This window comes from Staurois parvus, unplaced genomic scaffold (assembly GCF_062004578.1).
Source record: "Staurois parvus isolate SC_StPar_1 unplaced genomic scaffold, SC_StPar_1.0 ptg000842l, whole genome shotgun sequence".
Taxonomy (NCBI): domain Eukaryota; kingdom Metazoa; phylum Chordata; class Amphibia; order Anura; family Ranidae; genus Staurois; species Staurois parvus.
Genome location: NW_028318638.1, coordinates 877,482 through 891,430, shown reverse-complemented (window position 1 = coordinate 891,430; position 13,949 = coordinate 877,482). Strand labels below are relative to the sequence as shown.

Here is a 13,949-nt window from a genome sequence, read left to right as displayed (position 1 = left end):
TAAAGACCAATGCATGCAGTGCCTCACGTAACCGCAAAACGAACACGTTAAGTGACTATGAAGAAGCATGCTTTTCATGTGCTTCACTATATGGCACGCAACGCACAATTAGGAGCGGCAATACTTCTACTTTCCATAGTGTTGTGTTCTGCTGTTACAGGGAACGCAGCGCCCATGGGTAACCTAGCCTCTCACTGATAAGGGAGTAAGTAAATATATTTTTTGCAGGACTAGAGACTCTTGTATAAGTGAAGGGAATGGAGGGTCAATAGTTCAAGACTGAAGCTGTAAACCATTGGAAAAACTGCTGTCATTTAGCTAAGACTATAAAAACTTTTAAACTCCGATTGTTAGCCTAAACTTTAAACATGACTATGGGATTCTACTAGGGAAATCATGTTTTATAATAAATACCCCTTCCTGGATCCTCCCACTGCCCTATCTTCAGCAGCAGATCAGCACACAAAAAGGAGAAGGCAGCAGCTTCTGCCCAACCACCTCTCTGCGCTAGAAGAGCTTAGAAGAACTTGGTGGAACAGCTTCTTGGATTCTTCTTGGACTGGTAATATTCCTGTTCCTGATGTTTATGCCTGCTGCTACTATCCAGCCACTTGATTAATAAAAAAAATTAATAAAAAAAAAACTGTTGTTTTCATTGTGTTTGTCTTTTGCTTAAACTGTTCAATACAGTAGACCAGTGATGGCGAACCTTTTTGAGCCCGAGTGCCCAAACTGCAACCCAAAACCAACTTATTTCTTTCAAAGTGCCAACACTGCAATGAAACCTGAATATCGAGCTTTTGGTTTAGAAAAAACAACTCGTACAGTAGTGCAAACTAATTAACAGTACAGGGATGACCAGAGACTGCGGACACAGTACGGGGATGACCAGAGACTGCGGACACAGCACGGGGATGACCAGAGACTGGGGACACAGCACGGGGATGACCAGAGACTGGGGACACAGCACGGGGATGACCAGAGACTGGGGACACAGCACGGGGATGACCAGAGACTGGGGACACAGCACGGGGATGACCAGAGACTGGGGACACAGCACGGGGATGACCAGAGACTGGGGACACAGCACGGGGATGACCAGAGACTGGGGACACAGCACGGGGATGACCAGAGACTGGGGACACAGCACGGGGATGACCAGAGACTGGGGACACAGCACGGGGATGACCAGAGACTGGGGACACAGCACGGGGATGACCAGAGACTGGGGACACAGCACGGGGATGACCAGAGACTGGGGACACAGCACGGGGATGACCAGAGACTGGGGACACAGCACAGGGATGACTGCTGACCTTTGGGGAGGGAGGGGGAGCGGGTACCTGAATTTGACAGGTACCCGCTCTTACTTCCGCAGAGTTTTTTTTTTTTTATCTTACCTGTTCCTCGATCCAGCCGCTCGCTGTCTTCCCGGCTTCTGTAGTGTGGGCGCTCGTCGGACAGCCGGATGCCCAGTGCGCATGCGCGAGAAGCGCTGCGCTTTGTGATTGGTCCGGCGGCTTCTGGGATCTGTCATGTGTCCCAGGTACCGCCTTACCATTCACAAGGAGCACTGCTTCTTGTGCATGCGCACTTGGGACCCGGCTGTCACGCACACTACAGCCGGGAAGACAGCGCGCCGCTGGATTCTCCTGGCGTGCCCACAGATAAGGCTCGGCGTGCCGGCTGTGGCACGCGTGCCACGGGTTCGCCACCACTGCAGTAGACTGTTGGCTTCCCAGCCAGTAGTCCTGTGGTAATGACATGTTGCCTTCCTTTCCTTCAAGGAATGTATAAAATACATTCGCATATCAATACAGAGGAGTCAGAAGTACAAAAAAAAACTGAGTCGTCGGAACATTTATCTACCGACTCCACAGCCCTGGTAGGCACAACTACCATATTGATCTCACTAGCTGCAGTGCTATTGCGTTCTGCCGGCTGGGAGCCTTTCCCGCTGGAACACCACAAAGATCACTGCTGGCAGCTATAGCCTCCAGCAGTGATTGCATGACAAAAATCTGACAGGCTGGTTGTACTTACGTCAATAGATCAACTTCAGTACAACGAGCCAGCCTACAGATGGATCAAATCTTGGCTGGTTCAGCAGGGACTTGGAGTCGATTCATCTATGGCAAGCTTAATACTTGAAAAAAATGATAATGTAAATATAGACCTAAAAAGGTATCTAAAAAGATTTTCTGACACAAGATCTAAGAACAGCTAAACATCTATGTAGATTACAGCTCAGATTTCGGTATAACAAAAGTACACTTTAGGAACAAGACGTTGCATTGCCTGCAAGGATTATGGGATGGCCTAATATGACCTGAAGAGGATCTTTGATAGAAAATGTTGCACATCAATTATTGCAGGCAAAGCTTTAACCAGCTGTCCATTTTCAGCACATGGTCCTGCTCCCAGGACCACCCCCTGCTCCCAGGACCACCCCTCGGACATGTTTCATATCTTTTGTGATTATCCCATCAGTCCAAGGCAGCACTTTATTCCATCATATGAGGGGAGTGCATGAAGGATTGGTGTACTTTTGACTCTACGAGCTCTGAGAGAGAGATTTATCCTTGCTACCTGTCCTGCTGACAACAGATCCACCAAAGTGAAGGAGAACCTACAACAGGAACAAAGACTGAAAATTATCTGGCAGGGGTTGTAACATTCCCCTACTCTACTAGAAAAGACATTTTTGTCTGTTGCTGTTGAAGAGTTCCCCTCACTTCCTGTCTGGTAAATCGAATGAAAGATCAGCAAGACAAAAATCTCTCCCAAACGAAAGTTAAAAATGCACGTGGCCGAAAACCGAAATGTACATATGTGTTCACCACTCCGTACAAACACGGGGATGGGGGCACTTTAAATTTTTTTAAAATTATTTTTTGTGCTGTCCCTTTAAAAAAGAAAACAAAAAAAAAACATGTAATCACTTTTATTCTTATCACAAGAAATGCATGCATCCCTTGTTGTGACAGAAATTAGTGACAGGTCCTCTTTATGGAGAGAGATGAGGTCAATAAGACCCCACATCTCTCCTCTGCGATGTAAAGCATTGGATAAGAAAAAAAAAAAAAATGGCCAGAACCCCAAGTGATATCGCTCCGGTCCTCCAAGGGTATAGAGATGAGTGGAGGCCATCTTTCCTTCACTCATCTCTATGCCCAGCGCTGGGATCATTCAATGGTTTCTCAGGTAAGGCCGAGAGCTATCGAGCGGCAGGGATTTTCTGGCACCTGTATCGGTGCTTTTTTTCCCCCATATCAGCCCAAAGGGGTGTTTTGGCCACCGAAATTTTGGTTCACCCCCTCTCTCTCTCTCTCTCTATATCTATATCTAATTTTTTTTTTTTTCCTCAAAAAAGGAGGAGACCAGACCAAAGCAATATTTTAGACATTTGTGAATGCCTACAATAGTCTTTAAAAATGTCTGTCTTGTTACACTGTTCATAGACATGTAGGTCAAAGGCATATTTAGGGTGGAACATGATCCTGCATCGCAATTCCTGTGAAGACGGACTGAGCTCTGCACTCACTCAGCAGTCGTTTTCTTATTCCGGGTCACAATCCTGCGCAATGTCCTTTTTGTTTCTTTCGGTCAGCTGACCACGACAACCGCGCTTAAGCTCAACAGATTACGTTTTCCCAGAAGCTGTAAACGCCGTCATAACCTTTGATACTGTTGCTCACTACACGGCAAATAAATTGGCAACTTCATTCACAGAGGCACCAGATAAATGGCACCAACAATTTCCCTCTATAAAGCTCAGTCAGCTCTGACATGACTCCGTATTACTAGAAGCGCACGCAGTGAATGAAAGTGAGGATTACCACTTTTTAGCAAGGTGTCTCATCACACAGCGGAAACAAAAGAATGATACATCACTTTCAACGTGAAACAGGTCACTTTCACACCTGGAAATCATGTAGCGTTTCCATATATTTTGGCTAACCCCTGTACAAGTACATTTTGGGCATGCATAAAATGCAGCATGTCTGCTTTTGAATACAGAACGCATTGCAACGCCAAAACGCATTGTTGTGCATAAAGTTAAATGAAAAACAACATGCACATCAGCATGTGTACTTTAAACGCACCATAACAAGTGCCCACTGGTGTAAATAGGTCCTAATGGGTTTAATTCCTTTTAATAAAGGAAACTGATTTAAGGCCAAACCTTGGGTGTTAAGAACCCTACAGCAGCCTTTTTTTTTATAAAAAGCACAAGGTCCAAAGATCAGCAACATATCAGAAATCAGTAAAAGTAGAAATCTGCTATACTAGGAGTCCTGCAATGGCAACACCACATTGTACACTGCTCAAATAAAGGAACACTTTGTAATCAGAGTACAGCATCAAATCATACTCCTGGGATATTGATCTGGTCAGTTAAAAGGATATGTTGATCTTTGGGAACATGTTACATGTAGCACCCGATTTTTTTGTAACATGTTCCCATAACTGCAGTCAAGGCTGCCCCCCCCCCCCATGACAGATAATACGGGGAGAAGTTTCCCCGTACTGTCAGATTTGAAAACAGCGCCGCCGTGTGCGACTCCGCCCACATGGCAGTGCCATTTGTTCCGTGAATGAATGAACTGCAAGTCCTGTCAGCCTTAGCGGCTGTGGGCTTGTAGTTTTCAATGAACTACCACGGTGCTATGGAGTGCTGTGGTAGTTCACTGAAGCTTCCTGTCAGAATATCTGCTTGGCCGTACAACCCCCAAAACAGGAATGGTATTACAGGCGGAGGCCACTGACATTTTTTTCCCTACTCATCTTTTCTGACTGTTCACTAGTTTTGCATCTGGCTAGGGCCAGTGTCACTACTGGTAGCATGAGGCCATACCTGGACCCTACAGAGGTTGCACAGGCAGTCCAATTCCACCAGGATGGTACATCAATACGTACCATTGCCAGAAGGTTTGTGGTGTCTCCTAGCACAGTCTCAAGAGCATGGAGGAGATTCCAGGAGACAAGAGCATGGAGGAGATTCCAGGAGACAAGAGCATGGAGGAGATTCCAGGAGACAAGAGCATGGAGGAGATTCCAGGAGACAAGAGCATGGAGGAGATTCCAGGAGACAAGAGCATGGAGGAGATTCCAGGAGACAAGAGCATGGAGGAGATTCCAGGAGACAAGAGCATGGAGGAGATTCCAGGAGACAAGAGCATGGAGGAGATTCCAGGAGACAAGAGCATGGAGGAGATTCCAGGAGACAAGAGCATGGAGGAGATTCCAGGAGACAGGCAGTTACTCTAGGAGAGCTGGACAGGGTCGTAAAAGGTCCTTAACCCATCAGCAGGACCGGTATCTGCTCCTTCGTGTAAGGAAGAACAGGATGAGTGCTGCCAGAGCCCTACAAAATGACCTCCAGCAGGCCACTGGTGGGAATGTCTCTGACCAAACAATCAGAAAAAGACTTCACGAAGGTGGCCTGAGGCCCCGAAGTCCTCTAGTGGGCCCCGTGCTCACTGCCCGGCACCATAGAGCTGGATTGGCATTTGCCATTGAACACCAGAATTGGCAGGTCCACCACTGGCACCCTGTGCTTTTCACAAATGAGAGCAGATTCCCCCTGAGCACATGTGACAGACGTGAAAGGGTCCGGAGAAATTGTGGAAACCATTATATGCCTGTAACATGGTTCAGCATGACTGTTTTGGTGGGGGGTCAGTGATGGTCTGGGAAGGCATATCCATGGAGGGACGCACAGACCTCTACAGGCTAGACAATGGCATCTTGACTGCCATTAGGTATCGGGATGAGATCCTTGGACCCATTGTCAGAACCTACCCTGGTGCAGTGGGTCCTGGGTTCCTCCTGCAGCAGTGGGTCCTGGGTTCCTCCTGCAGCAGTGGGTCCTGGGTTCCTCCTGCAGCAGTGGGTCCTGGGTTCCTCCTGCAGCAGTGGGTCCTGGGTTCCTCCTGCAGCAGTGGGTCCTGGGTTCCTCCTGCAGCAGTGGGTCCTGGGTTCCTCCTGCAGCAGTGGGTCCTGGGTTCCTCCTGCAGCAGTGGGTCCTGGGTTCCTCCTGCAGCACGACAATGCCCGGCCTCATGTGGCGAGAGTATGCAGTCAGTTCCTTGAGGATGAAGGAATTGATACAATTGAATGGCCCCCCACACTCGCCTGACCTAAATCCAATAGAACACCTCTGGGAAGTCATGTTTTGGTCCAACCGACGCCGCCTGGTTGCACCTCAGACTGTCCAGGAGCTCAGGGATGTCCTGGTCCAGATCTGGGAGGAAATCCCCCAGGACACCATCCATGGTCTCATTAGGAGCATGCCCTGATGTTGTCAGGCACACATACAAGCATGTGGGGGCCATACAAACTACTGGAGGACCATTCTGAGTTTCTGCAATGAAATTTCAGCAAAATGGACTCGCCTGCTGCATCATTCACGTTGGTGTTCGGGGTGTCTTTGAATTAAGTCCTCTGTAGGTCGATCGTTTTCAAACGATGGGGCATCTTTAGGTTCCTAACACATTACCCAGTCCATGTCGGTATAGAGATCCAGTCCATTTCAGTATAGAGATCCACCCACCATGAGATTTTTTCCCAATTGAGATCTGATGGGTTTTTAAAGTGTCCCTTTAATTTTTTTGAGCCGTGTATATCACTAGCAAGGCCAAACGTGTGATCTGCCATTATCTCAAACATAAACCAACTATAATCAGCAACCCTGGAAAGACAAGCTGGCCACACACTCAGCTCTTCAGAGGTTGCGTTAGGAATCTGAGTACTCCCATCCATGCAAAATAGCGCAGATGGACAAAACTCCGGCTGCAGCTATATGTGAACAGAGCTGGAATCTGGATGCAGGTGTCGTTCAGCCAACAATTTTCTGCCCAGCTCCTTAGATGATATTTCAACTGAATGACGGGAAGGAGGGTGCCGATAGGGCCACCATGGACAACATTAGGAACCGGCTGAAATTTCTTCCGTGTGTCTAGCCACCTCCTATGACTTGCTATACTATAACAACCATGAATCACAGACTCCTGTATCAGATGCTTGCTACAGCTATGTAAACAGATCAGGATTAATAACCCATTACAGAAGCACATGTTCATAGTCAGAACAAGCAAGGTGCTGTGCTCACTGGCATTAATGATGGCTGGTGTGTCCATGTACAGTCAGGTCCATAAATATTGGGACATCGACACAATTCTAACATTTCTGGCTCTATACACCACCACAATGGATTTGAAATGAAACGAACAAGATGTGCTTTAACTGCAGACTGTCAGTTTTGATTTGAGGGTATTTACATCCAAATCAGGTGAACGGTGTAGGAATGACAACAGTTTGCATATGTGCCTCCCACTTGTTAAGGGACCAAAAGTAATGGGACAGAATAATAACTATAAATTAAACTTTCACTTTTTAATACTTGGTTGCAAATCCTTTGCAGTCAATTACAGCCTGAAGTCTGGAACGCATAGACATCACCAGACGCTGGGTTTCATCCCTGGTGATGCTCTGCCAGGCCTCTACTGCAACTGTCTTCTGTTCCTGCTTGTTCTTGGGGCATTTTCCCTTCAGTTTTGTCTTCAGCAAGTGAAATGCATGCTCAATCGGATTCAGGTCAGGTGATTGACTTGGCCATTGCATAACATTCCACTTCTTTCCCTTAGAAAACTCTTTGGTTGCTTTTGCAGTCTGCTTTGGGTCATTGTCCATCTGCACTGTGAAGCGTCCAATGAGTTGTGAAGCATTTGGCTGAATATGAGCAGATAATATTCCCGAAACACTTCAGAATTCATCTGGCTGCTTCTGTCAGCAGTCACATCATCAATAAATACAAGAGAACCAGTTCCATTGGCAGCCATACATGCCCACGCCATGACACTACCACCACCATGATCACTGATGAGGTGGTATGCTTAGGATCATGAGCAGTTCCTTTCCTTCTCCATACTCTTCTCTTCCCATCACTCTGGTACAAGTTGATCTCGGTCTCATCTGTCCATAGGATGTTGTTCCAGAACTGTGAAGGCTTTTTTAGATGTCGTTTGGCAAACTCTAATCTGGCCTTCCTGTTTTTGAGGCTCACCAATGGTTTCCATCTTGTGGTGAACCCTCTGTATTCACTCTGGTGAAGTCTTCTCTTGATTGGTGACTTTGACACACATACACCTACCTCCTGGAGAGTGTTCTTGATCTGGCCAACTGTTGTGAAGGATGTTTTCTTCACCAGGGAAAGAATTCTTCGGTCATCCACCACAGTTGTTTTCCGTGGTCTTCCGGGTCTTTTGGTGTTGCTGAGCTCACCGGTGCGTTCCTTCTTTTTAAGAAAGTTCCAAACAGTTGTTATGGCCACGCCTAATGTTTTTGCTATCTCTCTGATGGGTTTGCTTTGTTTTTTCAGCCTAATGATGGCTTCACAGATAGTGACAGCTCTTTGGATCTCATCTTGAGAGTTGACAGCAACAGATTCCAAATGCAAATAGCACACTTGAAATGAACTCTGCTCATTGTAATTGGGATAATGAGGGAATAACACACACCTGGCCATGGAACAGCTGAGAAGCCAATTGTCCCATTACTTTTGGCCCCTTAACAAGTGGGAGGCACATATGCAAACTGTTGTAATTCCTACACCGTTCACCTGATTTGGATGTAAATACCCTCAAATTAAAGCTGACAGTCTGCAGTTAAAGCACATCTTGTTTGTTTCATTTCAAATCCATTGTGGTGGTGTATAGAGCCAAAAATGTTAGAATTGTGTCAATGTCCCAATATTCATGGACCTGACTATGTTGCATGTAAAACCAAATATCAGAATGCCATCCATGGAACAGAACACAATCCGGGAAATCAATTTGAAAGTAAAAAAAACAAAACAAAAAAAAAACAAAAAAACCTTCAGTCCAACACGGTAAAGGCAAAGTAGTTGACTTAAAGTTCAACAAAACCTTCTATGAAGTATCCTTCAATTAAAGTATTGCTAGTGTGACCTTTTTTTTTTTTCAATTAAAATAGGGACCCGAGATTGTACGCCCCTTGAGGGTTAGGGACCCGAGATTGTACGCCCCTTGAGGGTTAGGGACCCGAGATTGTACGCCCCTTGAGGGTTAGGGACCCGAGATTGTACGCCCCTTGAGGGTTAGGGACCCGAGATTGTACGCCCCTTGAGGGTTAGGGACCCGAGATTGTACGCCCCTTGAGGGTTAGGGACCCGAGATTGTACGCCCCTTGAGGGTTAGGGACCCGAGATTGTACGCCCCTTGAGGGTTAGGGACCCGAGATTGTACGCCCCTTGAGGGTTAGGGACCCGAGATTGTACGCCCCTTGAGGGTTAGGGACCCGAGATTGTACGCCCCTTGAGGGTTAGGGACCCGAGATTGTACGCCCCTTGAGGGTTAGGGACCCGAGATTGTACGCCCCTTGAGGGTTAGGGACCCGAGATTGTACGCCCCTTGAGGGTTAGGGACCCGAGATTGTACGCCCCTTGAGGGTTAGGGACCCGAGATTGTACGCCCCTTGAGGGTTAGGGACCCGAGATTGTACGCCCCTTGAGGGTTAGGGACCCGAGATTGTACGCCCCTTGAGGGTTAGGGACCCGAGATTGTACGCCCCTTGAGGGTTAGGGACCCGAGATTGTACGCCCCTTGAGGGTTAGGGACCCGAGATTGTACGCCCCTTGAGGGTTAGGGACCCGAGATTGTACGCCCCTTGAGGGTTAGGGACCCGAGATTGTACGCCCCTTGAGGGTTAGGGACCCGAGATTGTACGCCCCTTGAGGGTTAGGGACCCGAGATTGTACGCCCCTTGAGGGTTAGGGACCCGAGATTGTACGCCCCTTGAGGGTTAGGGACCCGAGATTGTACGCCCCTTGAGGGTTAGGGACCCGAGATTGTACGCCCCTTGAGGGTTAGGGACCCGAGATTGTACGCCCCTTGAGGGTTAGGGACCCGAGATTGTACGCCCCTTGAGGGTTAGGGACCCGAGATTGTACGCCCCTTGAGGGTTAGGGACCCGAGATTGTACGCCCCTTGAGGGTTAGGGACCCGAGATTGTACGCCCCTTGAGGGTTAGGGACCCGAGATTGTACGCCCCTTGAGGGTTAGGGACCCGAGATTGTACGCCCCTTGAGGGTTAGGGACCCGAGATTGTACGCCCCTTGAGGGTTAGGGACCCGAGATTGTACGCCCCTTGAGGGTTAGGGACCCGAGATTGTACGCCCCTTGAGGGTTAGGGACCCGAGATTGTACGCCCCTTGAGGGTTAGGGACCCGAGATTGTACGCCCCTTGAGGGTTAGGGACCCGAGATTGTACGCCCCTTGAGGGTTAGGGACCCGAGATTGTACGCCCCTTGAGGGTTAGGGACCCGAGATTGTACGCCCCTTGAGGGTTAGGGACCCGAGATTGTACGCCCCTTGAGGGTTAGGGACCCGAGATTGTACGCCCCTTGAGGGTTAGGGACCCGAGATTGTACGCCCCTTGAGGGTTAGGGACCCGAGATTGTACGCCCCTTGAGGGTTAGGGACCCGAGATTGTACGCCCCTTGAGGGTTAGGGACCCGAGATTGTACGCCCCTTGAGGGTTAGGGACCCGAGATTGTACGCCCCTTGAGGGTTAGGGACCCGAGATTGTACGCCCCTTGAGGGTTAGGGACCCGAGATTGTACGCCCCTTGAGGGTTAGGGACCCGAGATTGTACGCCCCTTGAGGGTTAGGGACCCGAGATTGTACGCCCCTTGAGGGTTAGGGACCCGAGATTGTACGCCCCTTGAGGGTTAGGGACCCGAGATTGTACGCCCCTTGAGGGTTAGGGACCCGAGATTGTACGCCCCTTGAGGGTTAGGGACCCGAGATTGTACGCCCCTTGAGGGTTAGGGACCCGAGATTGTACGCCCCTTGAGGGTTAGGGACCCGAGATTGTACGCCCCTTGAGGGTTAGGGACCCGAGATTGTACGCCCCTTGAGGGTTAGGGACCCGAGATTGTACGCCCCTTGAGGGTTAGGGACCCGAGATTGTACGCCCCTTGAGGGTTAGGGACCCGAGATTGTACGCCCCTTGAGGGTTAGGGACCCGAGATTGTACGCCCCTTGAGGGTTAGGGACCCGAGATTGTACGCCCCTTGAGGGTTAGGGACCCGAGATTGTACGCCCCTTGAGGGTTAGGGACCCGAGATTGTACGCCCCTTGAGGGTTAGGGACCCGAGATTGTACGCCCCTTGAGGGTTAGGGACCCGAGATTGTACGCCCCTTGAGGGTTAGGGACCCGAGATTGTACGCCCCTTGAGGGTTAGGGACCCGAGATTGTACGCCCCTTGAGGGTTAGGGACCCGAGATTGTACGCCCCTTGAGGGTTAGGGACCTGAGATTGTACGCCCCTTGAGGGTTAGGGACCTGAGATTGTACGCCCCTTGAGGGTTAGGGACCTGAGATTGTACGCCCCTTGAGGGTTAGGGACCTGAGATTGTACGCCCCTTGAGGGTTAGGGACCTGAGATTGTACGCCCCTTGAGGGTTAGGGACCTGAGATTGTACGCCCCTTGAGGGTTAGGGACCTGAGATTGTACGCCCCTTGAGGGTTAGGGACCTGAGATTGTACGCCTCTTGAGGGTTAGGGACCTGAGATTGTACGCCCCTTGAGGGTTAGGGACCTGAGATTGTACGCCCCTTGAGGGTTAGGGACCTGAGATTGTACGCCCCTTGAGGGTTAGGGACCTGAGATTGTACGCCCCTTGAGGGTTAGGGACCCGAGATTGTACGCCCCTTGAGGGTTAGGGACCCGAGATTGTACGCCCCTTGAGGGTTAGGGACCCGAGATTGTACGCCCCTTGAGGGTTAGGGACCCGAGATTGTACGCCCCTTGAGGGTTAGGGACCCGAGATTGTACGCCCCTTGAGGGTTAGGGACCCGAGATTGTACGCCCCTTGAGGGTTAGGGACCCGAGATTGTACGCCCCTTGAGGGTTAGGGACCCGAGATTGTACGCCCCTTGAGGGTTAGGGACCCGAGATTGTACGCCCCTTGAGGGTTAGGGACCCGAGATTGTACGCCCCTTGAGGGTTAGGGACCCGAGATTGTACGCCCCTTGAGGGTTAGGGACCTGAGATTGTACGCCCCTTGAGGGTTAGGGACCTGAGATTGTACGCCCCTTGAGGGTTAGGGACCTGAGATTGTACGCCCCTTGAGGGTTAGGGACCTGAGATTGTACGCCCCTTGAGGGTTAGGGACCTGAGATTGTACGCCCCTTGAGGGTTAGGGACCTGAGATTGTACGCCCCTTGAGGGTTAGGGACCTGAGATTGTACGCCCCTTGAGGGTTAGGGACCTGAGATTGTACGCCCCTTGAGGGTTAGGGACCTGAGATTGTACGCCCCTTGAGGGTTAGGGACCTTGGATTGTACGCCCCTTGAGGGTTAGGGACCTTAGATTGTACGCCCCTTGAGGGTTAGGGACCTTAGATTGTACGCCCCTTGAGGGTTAGGGACCTTGGATTGTACGCCCCTTGAGGGTTAGGGACTGATGTGAGTGTACAATATATATGTAAAGTGCTGCGTAAATTGACGGCGCTACATAAATACCTTTAATAAATTGCCGTACACCAGAGCCCAGGTATCAGAGAGGAAAAGCAGCTTCAGCCCAGCTACATCCAGGCCACACCTGACACGTTTGTCTCATCCAAAGGGCTTATTCAGGTCCCCAAGGCTGAGCCCGGTGGGCGGGGAGAAAACACCAGGGGCGTGGCCTGGCTAGAGCCAGGCTGAAGCCGCTTTTCAGGCTCTGTGTACTGCGGTGTGGATCCTTGCCTTTGAAGCCAGCGTTTGCAGAACAATCTTGTAACATGTATTGTTAACTCCACCTATGGGGTGGCTATACTTGCATGCAGAGTCCCCCTTGAGCACCTCCATAGCCATCCTGACACAGGTGCTCCCAGCAGGAGAGAAGGGACCACAAGGGACAATTTGCCCTCCCCCGCTCCAGAAGTCCACGGAATTGTCACAAAGCAAGGGCTGTACAAAATTTAAAGCGGAGCTCCACCCAAAAGGGGAAGTTCCGCTTTAAGGCTTTGTCCCCCGCTCCCTATTAAGGATTGACACCTTTGGGGGAGCAGGTACCAGAATTTGACAGGTACCCGCTCCCACTTTCGGTGCGATCTCCTAAGGTGATCGGAAGCAGAAGTTGCCCTCCCTCCTCGTCTTCTAGGACACGTGACAGGTCCCAGAAGACTACGGAACCATTCACAAAGTGCAGCGCTTCTCAAGCATGTGCAGTGGGCACCCGGCTGTGAAGCCACAAGCTGCCACAGCCGGCTGCCCACACTGAAGATGCCGGCACCAAGGAGAGAGGGCAGCCGGTGAAACCAGCCATAGTGAGGACACCGCTGGGCCGAGGGAAAAAAAGTGTATTTTAAAACAGCAGCTACAGTTTTTGTAGCTGCAGACTTTTTAATTCAACTGGAACTCTGCTTTAAGCAGAGAAATATGACTTTGAGACCAAATACTGTTACATAGCCTAGCAGTTGGGCCTTTGCTCTTTGTTACATCCAGCCACCCACTTTAAACATACACTAAATTTTTATTCTTACGCTTCCCGTCCACCCTATAGCAGAAGCACTGCAACAGGGCAGCACAGTTGCGCAAAATCACATATATATATTTCCGGGTAGGGCGCACACACGCGTGACCAACCTGCGCTGCCAATTACCGGGTCCCAGTCGGAGATTACTTGCCGGTGCCTGATGATTGCTGGACATCTCTGACGAGGAGGAGGAGGGATGTGTAGAAGAGAACAGTTTTGTAGACAAAGCCGCTCCCCCTGTCAGGAGACAAAGCCGCTCCCCCTGTCAGGAGACAAAGCCGCTCCCCCTGTCAGGAGACAAAGCCGCTCCCCCTGTCAGGAGACAAAGCCGCTCCCCCTGTCAGGAGACAAAGCCGCTCCCCCTGTCAGGAGACAAAGCCGCTCCCCCTGTCAGGAGACAAA

The 13,949-nt window shown here is 50.0% G+C and overlaps 1 protein-coding gene across 2 annotated transcripts in view; it reads right to left on the bottom strand.

The window, feature by feature from the left end:
- The window catches only part of ANP32E (acidic nuclear phosphoprotein 32 family member E), a 38,966-nt gene that overhangs the window by 20,028 nt on the left and 4,989 nt on the right, over positions 1-13,949 (bottom strand). The window lies entirely within an intron of this gene.